The sequence below is a fragment of the Balearica regulorum genome, chromosome 3 (assembly GCF_011004875.1).
Source record: "Balearica regulorum gibbericeps isolate bBalReg1 chromosome 3, bBalReg1.pri, whole genome shotgun sequence".
NCBI classification, from domain to species: Eukaryota; Metazoa; Chordata; class Aves; order Gruiformes; family Gruidae; genus Balearica; species Balearica regulorum.
This window is the reverse complement of record NC_046186.1, coordinates 16,755,919-16,769,685: the sequence shown is the minus strand read 5'-3', so window position 1 is coordinate 16,769,685 and position 13,767 is coordinate 16,755,919. Positions and strand designations below refer to the sequence as shown.

The 13,767-nt window shown below is 42.2% G+C and overlaps 1 long non-coding RNA gene across 1 annotated transcript in view; it reads left to right on the top strand.

Annotated features, from left to right (window-relative positions):
- Positions 1–13,767, top strand: part of LOC142601439 (uncharacterized) — a 121,634-nt gene that overhangs the window by 94,294 nt on the left and 13,573 nt on the right. Inside the window, exon 3 of the long non-coding RNA XR_012835002.1 lies at positions 11,677–11,828. This is a non-coding gene — a long non-coding RNA (uncharacterized LOC142601439). The remainder of the gene's footprint in view (positions 1–11,676; positions 11,829–13,767) is intronic.

Here is a 13,767-nt window from a genome sequence, read left to right as displayed (position 1 = left end):
AGCTCTGCTGCTGGCCACACTATCCCAAGAGGGTGGATAAAGACACTTTCCTCAATCTGGGACTAGATTATAACGTTCTTTAAAAATAATGGGTCCTAGATTTTGCAAAGATCTTGTCGTGCCTACAGCTGCACTTACTCCTCTACAAATCCTTATGCAGTGAAGGATCCTTATCCCAGCACTTGCTGTGGTAAGGTGTAGAAATAGCTCACTTTTATTTAAAGATGTAAAGCAGTGATAACCTTGCTGGGTTATACTCCTATGGCTGAATTCTCTTACACACCGTTGCCCATTCAGTTACTGTCAACGCCTGGGTAGGTGAAAGGCAGTGTTGGGTTTCTGTTGTTTTACGTTCCTTCTAAGTTGCTGTCAAATTGGAAATTTAAATAACATGTGTAGATAGAGTTCCAGTCAAGCTGTAGAGGTCCCATTTGGGTGCTGAGTGTCAGGGTTATGTTCTGATCCTTAGAGATGCTGAAATGTGTTTTGTGAGATGGAGGCAGGCAGTGGTCAAGGATACTTGAATCTTTTATGACTTATTTGATAAATGAAACTTTTATTGCTATTGTAGCAATCAGGCTAATAGATTGAGTTTTCTGATTGTTTTCTGATATCATTTAGCAATTCCAAATGCTTAAGCACCTTCATAGGTTTTGGTATCTGCAATACCAGGATTAAATATATTAAATAGAAATGAAAGTAAACCTTGCTTGCTTCTCTATGAGAAATATTTCCTATTTAATTTCTGAGATGTTACCAGTAATTGCATGATACTGGTATCATGCTTAGGAAACAGTTTTACCTGGTAAAACATGACAACTATTAGCACATTATAGGTTATGGTTTTAGGCACAAGGAATTCCTCAAGTGCATTACCCTGCCTAGATGATGATCCAGCCCTTCCCAGAAACATGGCAATTTTCAGTTATAGAAGAGTGAAGAAACAGAGTGAGCATGTGGCAACATGTTCACACCTTCTTTCCATCTGCATCTCCCACCTGTTGAGAGCCACAGGTGGTATTTCTCCAGGCTGATACTCTTCAGTGGGCTCCCATCCTCCTCCAGAGTTGTGTAACTCCATTTTTTGCACCCACAATCTTTTTTATAACCTGCAGCAAGGAGCTCTAGGGATGTTTCATAATCAGGTATTTTCTGCATGTTCACCATTTTGTCCACTTGGAGAGCATTAAACAAAACTGATAGGATCCAGGTTCAGAAATGATCGTCTTGTTTGCCCTCCCTGTCCCACTTGGACTTTGTGTCTCCCTGTAGTGCCTCCGATCTGTTGTCTCGGCTGGCCTGAGGATGGCCGGTGTGCTGAGCCTTCGCTGCCCTTCCCCGTGGCTCTCCCAGCTCCAGCTGGAGGTGGAGGGCACCTGACCCCCACACCATGTGCTAGACGGAGATGTGTCCAGCGTGGTCCCAGTCCCACTAGGGACTGTTCTTTGCTTCTCTCCTTATTTTTATGTTCCCTACTTTTAAAAGCTACAGTGTTGAACTTTTCAAAAAACTATCCCCTCCATTAACCATATGGAAAAAGATAATTTACAATTCATCGTTGTGCAGGATTAGATTTTTTTCCATATGTGTCACTTTGTATTTATCCATAAATTACCTACCAGCTTGCTGCCCAATTGCTGCCCAGTGAGGTCCTTCTGAAATTCCTCTGTCATCTTCAGATTTTTTTGTTCCAAATAACTCTGTATCATCAGCAACATTTTTTGTGTCATTATTCAAGCTCTTTACAGCTCATTACATCTATTATAACTTCAGGATCTCTTTCCTGAGTGGTAATGGTTTGTTCAGAAACCACTATCATGGAAGTAAAGCAAGAACTGTTCTTCCTGTGTCACCTACAGTGAATTTAATTTGCCATTATAGAAAATTATGTTGCTTTAAAAAACAGAAGATATTTGTTTAAAATAGATTTTGGTAAGGAGCAAAGTTAAAATTAAACTACAATAATGAAACTATTTTAAGACATGAAACTATGACAAGTGTATTAAGGCCAGAACTTGCTATAATAACTGAGAATTTAAGTTTATGTAAATGAAATATAATATTTAAGAATGATATTGCTTATTTCCGAAGTTTGAAAAAGAAAGCTCATAAAGCTCATAAAAGTCACCAGACAAGCATCTAAAACAAGTTTTTTGTCAAAATAATAAGACAGTTTTACAGCTATTTCATCTCAGCAGGAATTCAGTGGGGTTTTTGTTTCAGCATGTTCATCTAGTTCAGCTCAAAGACAAGTTAATTAAAAGCTGAAAAACTGTTTTAAAATAGGAAAAGCAAAGTGTGATTTTTCTGCATTAACACAGAAGTGAAAGTGGTATGTGAGGCAACCAGCTCTACTGGTTTTAATGTCTTAAAGGACCTTGTGGTTAGTAATGGCCAGTTCAAATTCACTTGCCGTAGAAAATGTGTATGTTAATAAAGGAGAAACTTTTTCAATAGCAATCACATTTCATTAAGGACTTAAGACTATACAACCAAAATATTTTTTAAAGCTGCTATTGTGCTTTGTATCTGTATTTTTTGTCAAATACAGCATGACCCCAATTACCTGGGAAAAAAGTCACAAGTAAATAACAAATCTTTAACTTACATTTTAAAATAGGAAATTATGAGCTACAATAAAAATTTACAATCCAGATGTACAAATACAGCTTATCCCCTGGTCCTCAGAAAGTACCAGGTGTGCCTCCATCTTTTATTGAGTTGTAAAATGTTGTAGCCTGGTGGATGCCAGGCAATAAGTATGACACTTATTTTTTTTCAGTTCAAGTAAAATACACGAAGTATGATTAACATTAATTCGTTTCTATCTGCAGTTGGCAGAACTTGTTGAAACTGGTGAAAATTGCAAGTGGTCAGAGTCAGTTCTTTAGGAGAGAGCTGTCACTGTACGTGTACTTCAGCATCCTCCGGTCAACCAGCAGCTCAGTGCACAATTCTCCCTGGCTGATGAAATCAAAATAATCTCATAATCTTACTTCCAAGTCTGTAAGCAGGATATCACAGCTAAAGAGTCCCGCATGATATCGGTCTATGGCAATAGGTTAAAATCAAAGGGAACGGCTGGGTGACTCGAGTAATATATTCTGGATAAAGTCTTAATGCAATTTAGCAGCTATTCCAGGTGAACCTTAGCACTGATAATAGAGGTCTCCTGACTGGGAACAAACCAGGGATTCCCTTCGTGACAATGCCTTTCACACCCTGAGCTTATATGAGTTTTCATTTTCAGGGACTCAGTAGCGATGTGCGAATGGCCATCAAATGCCGCAGCTTCCTCCGGGCGAGATCTGGCACTGAGAGCTTCCCTAATTCCAACAGGCTCCTCCTGGGCTCCTTCGGCACCGACCCCAGTCGCGGCCAGTGCCAATCCGCATAGGCCCGTTGACTGCAACCATGGACTGAGCCTTGTTTATGCATTCGTGTGTGTTTTACCTCTAACATAAAAGAAATGTGGTAATTGTTCGTGTTGGTAATGGCCTCCCTTCTTCATCTACCCCCTCTGAGGTATGAATTAGCTTTCTTGCTTCTCTGATGAGCTAAACAGGGTGGCCTTCTCAGAGGAGGATTCAATTAACATGCAAATATCAGATTGTATAGAGAATAGCTGACACCTCTGTCTAGACCTTTGTGAACTTAATTCATAAAGCATTGTAAGCAAAATAATTGCTTCTTTTCTGAGGCTGTAATTGCTGAGTACATTATACTCAGTGTTCAGGAAGAAATTATCACTGTGCTATCAGACAAAAAATCAGGAACTAATAGGAAACACACAATTTTATGTCAGGGAAATACAAAACAAGGTCATGTAATTTCTGCACATAATTGTGATAATGTAAGGCCTAATTCTGCAAGACCATGAAATTCACCTACTGAACAGGAGTCCCAATCATGAGGGTAATTCAGGAGTGGGCTCCTATTAAAGTAACAATTGTGAATAACATTCCTAACTAGATTTAAGTTAGGATAACAAAGCACTGCAGTAAGCATTTCGATAAGATACAGATTAGATTCAGTCATAAGATGCATATATAGATAATGACATTTAAAAGTTTCAGGGAGTCAGCTGACTTGCTTTTATCACATGTAGCTTTTTAAAGCAAATTATAACAGACCACTTGATTAGAGAGATAGTATCTCAGTTGCTGATTTGAGGCAGAATTTGAAAGTAGATACTCTCACTCCAAATCAGTGACCTAGTACAGTCAGGCAGATTTCTTTTTACTGTGGTATTTTTGTGGATGGATCAGATCAAGGAGATGGAGCTAGTCTTAAAAAGCAGATTAAAAATGTAAAAAGAAAAAAAAAACCCAAACCAACCTTTTTAGCAAAGAAAATATGAACAGAACTGTATTGGAAATGGAGGATGGTAGAAGCTGAAATCTTGTGTACCTAACTCATCTAAGCAAAATACCTGTAATGGGGTTATCAGCTTCAAAATAAGGCTCGTGTTGGTAGCATTGCCCACTGAGCTATTGCAGTGCTCCTCGGATAGCTCAGGCAGCCAGAACACTAACAAAGCTAAGTCTTTAAAATATGAAATGAGGAGGAAAAAAAAAATGTCTCTCAACGTAGAACAGGAGCAAGTAATGGCACAGGGTAAAATAAGAGGAAAGGACTAGACTCCTGCCCAGGCTCTGCCTGCCCGGGTGGCTTGGAGCAGTTCGGAAAGCACCATGCCCTTCCCTTGGGAGCTGCCCTCGCCAAGCACTGGCAGGGGATCGTTTCAGATGCACCAAGGAGTGAAAATGCACATGGGGAACGGATGGGATCCTCGCCGCCAGCTGCGGCAGCAGGACAGCTGGAAACACCTCCCCAGGCACAGCTCTCCCAGCCCTGCGCAGGCGACGGCGGGGAGGGGACGGCTGTCAGCACAGGGGCAGGGCTGGCCAGACTACACCTCCCTTGCCCCTTGGTGTTGACAGGGTGAAGTGCCTTGCAAGGGTGGATAAAGGCCTCAGATGTCCCTGTCCACACCGAAGATGACAATATCTGCAACAGCAGCTGAGAGTCAGTAACTAATGCAACTTGGTGCCCAGTACTGAGCTCACTTGTCTTACTGCAAAAACATGCTTCGTCTTTCCACGTGTGAAGCACTGATGTGTAATAGTTGCATTCACTTTGAAAGGAGGTAGTAAGGGCTCTTTAACTATGCTTTTTAATGCAACTGGATACCATTGATGGAAGTGTGCATGGGCTTGCCTTGGACTACGTGAGGGAGTAAGCAAGCTCTGCCACAATTGGTATATAATAGCAGGTAAGATTATCCCTTGGAGAGAGATTTTCATTGCTACTAGACTAATCTAGTTAGGCTTACTTGTGCCAGGCATTTATGACTATGTTTAAAGAAAGAAAAGACACGCTCCTTTTTCAGGATTTGCTTACTGCCAAGGCACTGCTTGCCTTTCCCTGCCCTTCACCAGTACCCAGTGGGAGAAGCCACAGCCTTTGGCAACGGAAACTGCAGCTTCTCACACCACAGGACCCCAAGTCAGGGCATCGGGATGCTACCCTAGGGGAAAGAGCAGCATATGGGTGGTAGGATGTTACATAAACTGTGGGAGAAAGACATAATATGATTATGAGACATTCACCATTGCACTCCTGAATTTCAGAAACTAACACTTCTGCGTATGCACGCCACTCTGTACCTGGGATTATTGACAGAATTTTAATTAATATGTTAAATACAATGCACTTGTAGTATTGGTATGATATTGCAGCAACCTTCTTATCTTTCATCACCAACTCCAGAAACAAAGAATATTTTATGCTGGCATCTGCATTATTTGTAAGATGTTCTCCCTATTCATCACAATAATTTTGTTTCTTCTCTCCTTCCATGTGCATATGCAACCTATCAGCCGGGTTTCACCGTTTTCTTTCTCTTATTGTTCAAGATTAAATTTCTCAGAATTGTATTTTCTCTTCCAAGTAAGACTGACCATGCAGTCTGATATTGCTTCTTTTCCAAGAGTATTAGATTTCTCAACAGATAAAATATGGACACTATTAGATGGCATTGACTTTTTTAAAGCTGTGAGTAGTAACTGATAAAATCAGTAACACAGAGCATTTTAAACAACCTTTCATCCTAATAATTCTTTGGCTTAGTCTGATACGGAAATTAATTTTACATAATGGGAGAAGATATATTTATGGAGTCTTGAAAGAGCATATCTTCTTCTGAGTTATTGAGAAGAGCAGCTCTATTTTCTTTCTGAAGTTTGTGTCATTCTTTGTGGTAAATGACTAAAGATGCCATTTGACTCTGTGTGTTAAAAATTTTGTGCAGTGGAAGATCTGGCTAATCTGCCGTATAGTTATTACAGTCACGCTGTGCGAGTTTTATACCTCCGTGAGGGTCTGCAAGAGGCAATCTGCAGCTGATGCTGCTTGGCTATTTGAAGGTGGGTATTTGCAGGGGCTTATTCTCCGAGACAGTAACACCATGACTTACGGCAGTGAGATCGGTAAAAATGAAGTCGTGAAGGTGGAGTGGCAAAGGGGCCCCTGCAGTGCTGGAGTCCTCTGCTAAGGCTGTGACAGCAACTGGAGAAAGTGTGTGTGGCTGAGGATGAGGGCAGTGGGATGAAGCCACCTTGCCCAGGGGCTGTGTTGTGTAGATAGGTTCAGAGCCAACTCGGGTGCATACATTTGGGGATGGTCCGGCAGCTTGTGATCTGCAAGGAGGAAGGTTTACATGAAGAGCTGAAACAATGTGTAGCAGACCCCTAAGCCAGAGGCACTGCTTTTTTTCTCCTTTACCATAGATGACCAGGTAGAAGAGATCCCAAATCCAGAAAAACTAGTGTCCCAGGTTCCTCCAAAAAGGAGCTGCAGATACTTAAGCGAAGGACAGAGCTCCCACTCTTGTTCAGAGACAGATATCTTGGTCCGCATGTGTAAAGAGGACTGGGGTGGGAAGGGCAGCCTGCAGCGTTAGGGTTGGGATGGGACGGGAGCAGAGACTGCCAGCTACTGCTGCTACTGAAGTGGGAGCAGTGGTGCCTGCTTCTGTGAAGCATGGAGATGGAAAGAAAGACCTGGGGAGAAGCTGTGCTGGTAATAGAGAAGTAATACTGTTGTTTCATATAGTTGTAACACTCAAAGGGCAAAGCTTGGGACTCTGCTGTGTTGAGTGCTAGGTAAACACCTAATCGCCATCAGCAAATGAGAGCAAATTGCTTTGAGGTGAGAACCCCTTTCTAATTAAGGGTAAACTGAAGCCCATGACAGGCCCAAATTACTTGGAAATGTCATGTTCTGCACCATGGTACAGGGTAACATAGACACCTACTTTTTTGGATAATTGAGCAAGGGATTCCTGATAGATGACCATGAAAGGTCTTCGCTCAGCTTGTAACTCAATCTTGCTTTTTTGTCTTTCAGAAGCTTAACCTGGTATTTAGGGGGGGGCTCTAGATGACTGCTGACAACAAAACTTGATATTTTTCTGGCACTTGATGAGATAAAGCTTGTTTAGTCTTTAATTTTTTGTGTTACAAAATATGAAGACTATTACAGGTAACTTGTATTTGATCAAGGCTTACCTTTTCTTTGTACCTCCAGACACTTTGAGGAGAAGAACATTTAGAATTGCACAGCTATGTAGAGTTACTAAACAATTTCCATTCTCAAGTCATAGAATCATAGAATGATAGAATCCTTTTGGTTGGAAAAGACTTTTAAGATCATCAAGTCCAACTGTCAGTCCTAGTTTTAGTTGCTTATGCCTTGTCAAATAAGATTGAATTCAAGTGGATTACATATTATGCTGCCTATCCCAGAGCTTGGTGGCTTTGCCAGCTTCAGAAATCTGATCCACCAAATTTGGAAGAAGTCTGACACAAACCAGTTTAATTTCCTTAAGTCGGAATTCTTGGAGCTCTTTAGCCCATACTGCAGTGCCTCACTTTTGAGCAGGAATTGAAGCTCAGTAGGAGGGTTTGATTTGCAATTGGATCAGTTTTCATTTTTCCCTCTCACTCAAATCTGGCCACGATATAAACCACAGGAGAAAAAAAAAAATCACTATATCACGTACACTTTAGATATATGGTGGTGCAGGTAAGTTCTTGGATGATTTCACCTCCCAGCCCAAGACTCCAGCCCAGCATAGTTTCTGGAGCTATTCCTTTGCAATTGGGCATTGGAGCCAAGAGTGAAGAAATGCTTCACTTGCAGTTGAACCATATGGATGCATAAGGCAGAGCTGTGAAAAGCAGATGAAGATGAGGCAGACTAGTGAGTGAGGAACAGATGTAAAGATAGACAGGGGTAATCTCAGTGGTAGGAACAGGAGCAGGGTAAAAAGCACAGGAAGGAGCTGGGATACCAAGCAAGAGAAGATAGTGTGGAGATGGATGGATCTGTAACCAACATATGACATAGGACCTTCTAAGATCAAATTCAGGATGAGTGAGTTTCTTTAGCATCTTCCCCAACAAATGGACTATAAATAATGCCAAGTAAAACATGAGCGTCTTCCTACACAGAAGGCAAGAGTTTGCTGTCTCTGTTCCACTAGCTTATTTTGAAGGGATTCACAGATTGAAGCAGCCCAGTTTGGGTAAGGACTGCTTTGAGGTGGAGCATAAAGACACTTGATGTGCCCCATACACGCAAGAGAGAACAGGGGGAAGCAGAAAAGCATTGAGATGTTTCAGTGGAAAGGCTCCTCAGCCACTGCTGCAGGACAAGGCCACTTCTGACGAACATGGCCACAACATTAAGCAGACTAGTCTCTAGTGATAGTGTTTGAATAATACTGTCAAAATGCTGGCAGATGTGTTTCAGAACACTCTAATAACTTACATAGTATCAGCCAAGGACTGAATTGCTTTGCCAAGCTTCATCAAGACAACTGGGACAGACTGGCAGTGCACATCATACAACAGGAGGCATGATACTTCCTTCAGGGCAGAGAAGTACAGGAGAGAGGAGATATTGCACTTAATGACTTTTGTATTAACAGCGGCTGCAGAAAATAAAGAGCTCTGTGTGTTTCCACGCCAAACCTGAAGCAGTCCATTCACATCTGTATGTCGAAACCTAGCACTTATTTGCCATCTGGGTTAAGGGCCTGCTTATCTCAGACAGGAGAGACAACTTGGGTGGCAATAAAAGGGCTGTGAAGGGTTGTCAGCATTTGAGCAGGGTTGATGTGGAGATGTAATGAATGGACCAGGCAGGTATTAAACTTTGCAGGTAGCCAAGGGGCGTTGATCATAGGAAAATGACAGCCCTGCAGCTTGAGCACAGGCTGGGTGTGATACCTTGGCTGGGAGTAGAAGTGAAAGACCAGGGAAGAAGTGAAGGACGCAGCTGAGTCATGAAGGCAGGAGGCCGGGAGTGTGTGAGGGGGTGCTTTGTGCTTCCATTCAGAGCCAGGGAGATGTGAGCAGCAGTATTTCAGTTGTGAATGACTGGTGCAGGCTTATTTTGAAGAAGCAGCCTTAAGTCTCTGCATAATACATTTCCAATACAAGAAATTGTATTGGAAAAATACAAGATTAGTGCTCTTGAATCCAAGAAGGGTTTTGTGAAAGATGATTTGTCTTGCAGGGAGCTCAGGGGTGCACCCTTGTTGGGGCCTGGGGGCCAGGAGACCACCCAGCAGTCTCGGCAGGCCCCCTGAGCAGCAGTGCAAGGGGCTGCCGGCTCTCAGAGCTGTCTGAGGGCAGTTGTGCATTAGTGCAGGGAAGGGACCTTCCCCGGGCTTCCAGGTACATCCTGAGTTTGACCACCTCGATGGCATGCAATACGAATGATCCCATGGACGCTGAATGCTTGTTTGTAGAGCTGCTAGAAAATAATAATGATTTTGCAAGAGTAAACTCAAATAATTGAATTTACTCATTTGGAAATTCTTCCTAAAGCCTTGTTTGACTTCTGCATGCCTTTAGCATATGCATATCCTGTTAAGTGCCAGGAGAAATTCTATACGCAGGTCATGAAACAGACCTTTGGATAGCCTCTCAGGGAAATGTGGGGATATTTAAAACAAGACTGAAAAAGTACCCCTCTAGGGCAATGCTTTTCTGGCAGAGATGGCCTAAATGGCCCTTTTTGATCACCATATCAATGCAAAAAAGTATATCAGAGTCTTATTTCTAAAACAGAGTAGGATTCAAAACTCTCAGATATTGGATTTAGCAGAAATATATAATTTAACAATTTAATATTAACAATATATTAACATAAATTTCATATTGAGTGCTGCTTCATCTGTACTTAGACTGAGTCTAAAATGAGGCATGGGTCTGTGGCCCTGTCCCCTGCAGCCTCGGTCCTCAGGCTGGGACCAAGCTCAGCGTTTCTTTTCTGTGGACTGAATGGATGAGTTGGGGTGTACCCAGGTCCTAACATGGACTTGGGCAATGTCTGGGTCCCTCTATGTCTGACAGAGCCTAACAGACATTGTGTGTGCCACAAGAAGCTTTTTCTTGCCTTGCACAAGTCTGCATAGAAGCAACTACCCTTGAGACATACTGTCAGTGGAGAAATGGTTTGCTTAACATACAGAGAATTTAGGGTTCGTGCACTTTCCTGGAAACACTGTTTTCATGGGACAGCCTCTTCTGCCAGTGTTAATCATTTAACTTGGGAATATGATTCTATAACTACTCAGATTCTTCATATAAGTAAAAGAAGATAAAATGTGAGCTTCAGAGTTTCAGTCAGGGCAGGTAGGTAATGTCTGAGAGGGTTTGCAAACCGGTTCTGGTGGTGGCTGCATCATATTTCTAGAAATGCTGGTTTCGGTGCTGATACCATCAACATCATATAGGCCTATTGCAGCAGCATTGTGTACCCAGAAAACAAAAAGAACAGGGGGAAAAAAAAAAAAGCATTGGTTTGGAGCTGAAATTTACTTTTTCTTCTTTTAGGCTCATGGTTTTTGTATTATTCATTTAATTCTATGGTCACTTTTCAGGAGCTCCTGCAGGCGATTTTGCCGCCTCCTCTTCCCTGGGAAGAAGGTTATACAGGGAGTTTCCAGCTGTGTTCAAGTACTGTGCAAATATGAACTTTAAAAAAAATAATCTGTCTTTTTAAAAGGTGAGAGTCGGACATCTTTGCACAGAGTTGCAGGAAATGATGGATGAAGTTTGGAAGCTTGTTACAAACATGAGTGGTTCTGCTGCCTGATCTATTTGTTTTGTACTTAATTGTGGCTTAGCTTTAAATGAAGCTAAATGCCAGAGCTGTCAATCTAGTGCAGAAATGGTACAAAATCTGGGAATCTGGTTGCAGAACTCACATTGCTCAAGGCAACCTGCATTTGTAGTCAAAGGAAAAGGTAGCCCATCTTGCTTTTCCTGCGACACACAGAGTCAGCCATTTGGGTGATGTATATGCTGCTGTCTACTGTAAGTGTTGGTGATACTTTCCATGTAGAAAATGCCATCAGTGTGACAGATATTCACTCCAAACACATTGAAATGGAAAGCCTGCTGCAATTCGAATAGAAATATCCTGGGAGATTCTCAGCTATGTTGAATTAAGGAAGAAAGAATAGATCAAATGTTTTTTTCAAAGCTCAGTTAACTCCACAAGAACAGGACACAGCTGTGAGTCCCTTAAAGGCAGTACACATTCTCTGCCAAGTTAGAAGGCAATTATTCTTCATAAATCTGTCTTTTTAAATTCAAGCAGATCGATTGCCTCGTCCATCCTTTCCTTGTGCAAGCACCCGGAAAGGCTCTTTTAGCACCACCTACGACTAAGCACCCCGCTTATCAGGAGAGCCACACCATGGAGGCGATGAAAGCCCTGTCAACCCTGTTAGAATGGTGGATGTAAAGGTACGTTCAGAGTTTTAATGTTTTATCCAAGAAGTTTCTGTGCTGTTTTTAAACATTATCTTGGCTTTAGATATCTGACCTCCATGCAAAGAAACAGGACACTCCTAAAAATGTATTGTTTAGCTAATAGGCGGAAAGGTGTTGCAAGAAGATGGGATAGTTTCCTTACGTATACTGGCATGGTTGCATCAGCACAGGGTTTCCAGAGCTGTGCTAAATTGGCTTGGTTACAAGACAGTCATCCACTAATAGCCATGTTCTGCCAAATCACCCTGGCTCTGAAAGTCAAAATGGCTTCTGCCGTTTCCGGTGACCTGTAATCACGGCTAGACGTTCAGCAGGTACAGCGAAGGCAAATGTTGCTTGGTGCAGTTGTGAGCAAAGCCTGTGTAAAAACGTATGTGAGACCTGGGAGGCTGGGCTGCCTTCAGGGCTTTAAGGTGCTCATTGTGATCTGAGTAACGCACTAGTCTTGATGTTTTTTCTTTTTTTTTTTTTTTTTTTTTTTTTTTCCAGATAGGGATAATGCTTTGCAGTCTTTGTAAAGTGCTTTTTGAGATTGTACTGATTACACCCATTACTGCCATGGTGTGTCTTCTGTGGCTGACATTTGGTGGATTTACTAAGGCCCTGAAAAACCAACAAACATTATGAGAAAAGGAGTTAGCATAAATTGTTCTCTCCCACGCTGCAGTGGCACAGCAATGAAAGAAAGGGTGTTCATTTATTGTTTTTATTTTTTTTTTAAGACCATATTGGTATATGCACCTCGTTTGCATTCTGTTGTAATGAAACAAAGGAGATAAATGAGATGTTTGTCCTTATCAACCAGCCTCCAGAGCCCAGCAGGAGAAGTGAGCCAAGGAGAGTGGAGGGATAGGATGTGGAACAGACCCAGCAGCAAGTCCTGGGTCAGCTGCTTGGTGGCACTGGGTAGGGCTGGGGAAGCCTGGGGCCACACACTAATTGTTACCAACTTAAATCCATTGGGAGAGTGTTTTCTAGGTATGAATAAGTATGGGAAATTCTGCTGCCACTTAGGAAACTTCTGTTTTACCTCCACTGGCATCATAGAAGGATCCTCTGGGGTCCTAGTCCCACCTCAGATCACAGTATGGATAACTTCAAAGTTAGGAGAGGTTGTCCAGGGCCTTTTCCCATTGAGTTTTGAAACTCCAGGATGAAGATATCACAGCTTCCCTGGGCAAATTTTTCCAGTGCTTGACTACCCACCCTCATGATGAAAATTTCCTCGCTTCTAACCGAAATTTTTCTTGCTGCATCTGTGACTGCTGTCCCTTGTCCTCTTGTTCTGCATATCTGCAAAGAGTCTGGCTTTGTCCTTCTCTGTCACCCACCATGCTGTTAGGCAGCGGGAGGCACTGCTGCTTCCCCCAAAAATAGTAAATGAAGGAACTAGAACTGAGCCAATATATTCATAATAGCTTCTGGGGGACTGAAAGGCCATGTGAATCTCAATTTGTGAATCATTTCTGCTACAAAAGCAGAAGGAATTCAGAAAAATCAACAGCTTGGCACTGGCACTTCCAGGACAGGAATTTGAGTTTTCTTCTTTCACCTTGACTTTGAAGAGGGCTAAATGTTGACAAGAGATGGGAGAGGAAAGGGTTAAACAACCTGGAATCTAATCTGAAATACTGCTCTTATTTTGGCTCGTCCATAATTTGTGTTGATATTTTAGTTCCAAAAAAGTTGGAGAGAAAAGCTTTGAGCATTACTTTCTCAGCTCCCGAGGAGACCGGAGCACAGCTTGCTGGTGACTTCATGGGGCCTTTACTACAAAAGTGGTGGGGCGTCACTGGGCTTAGACAAGAGGGCTTCCACTTTCTCCCAACATCTACATTGTGGTGTTGGCCAGCAGAGCTGCATTTTTAAACCCTGAAAATGTGGAAAGCTGCAGCTGTGAATCCTCTGATAA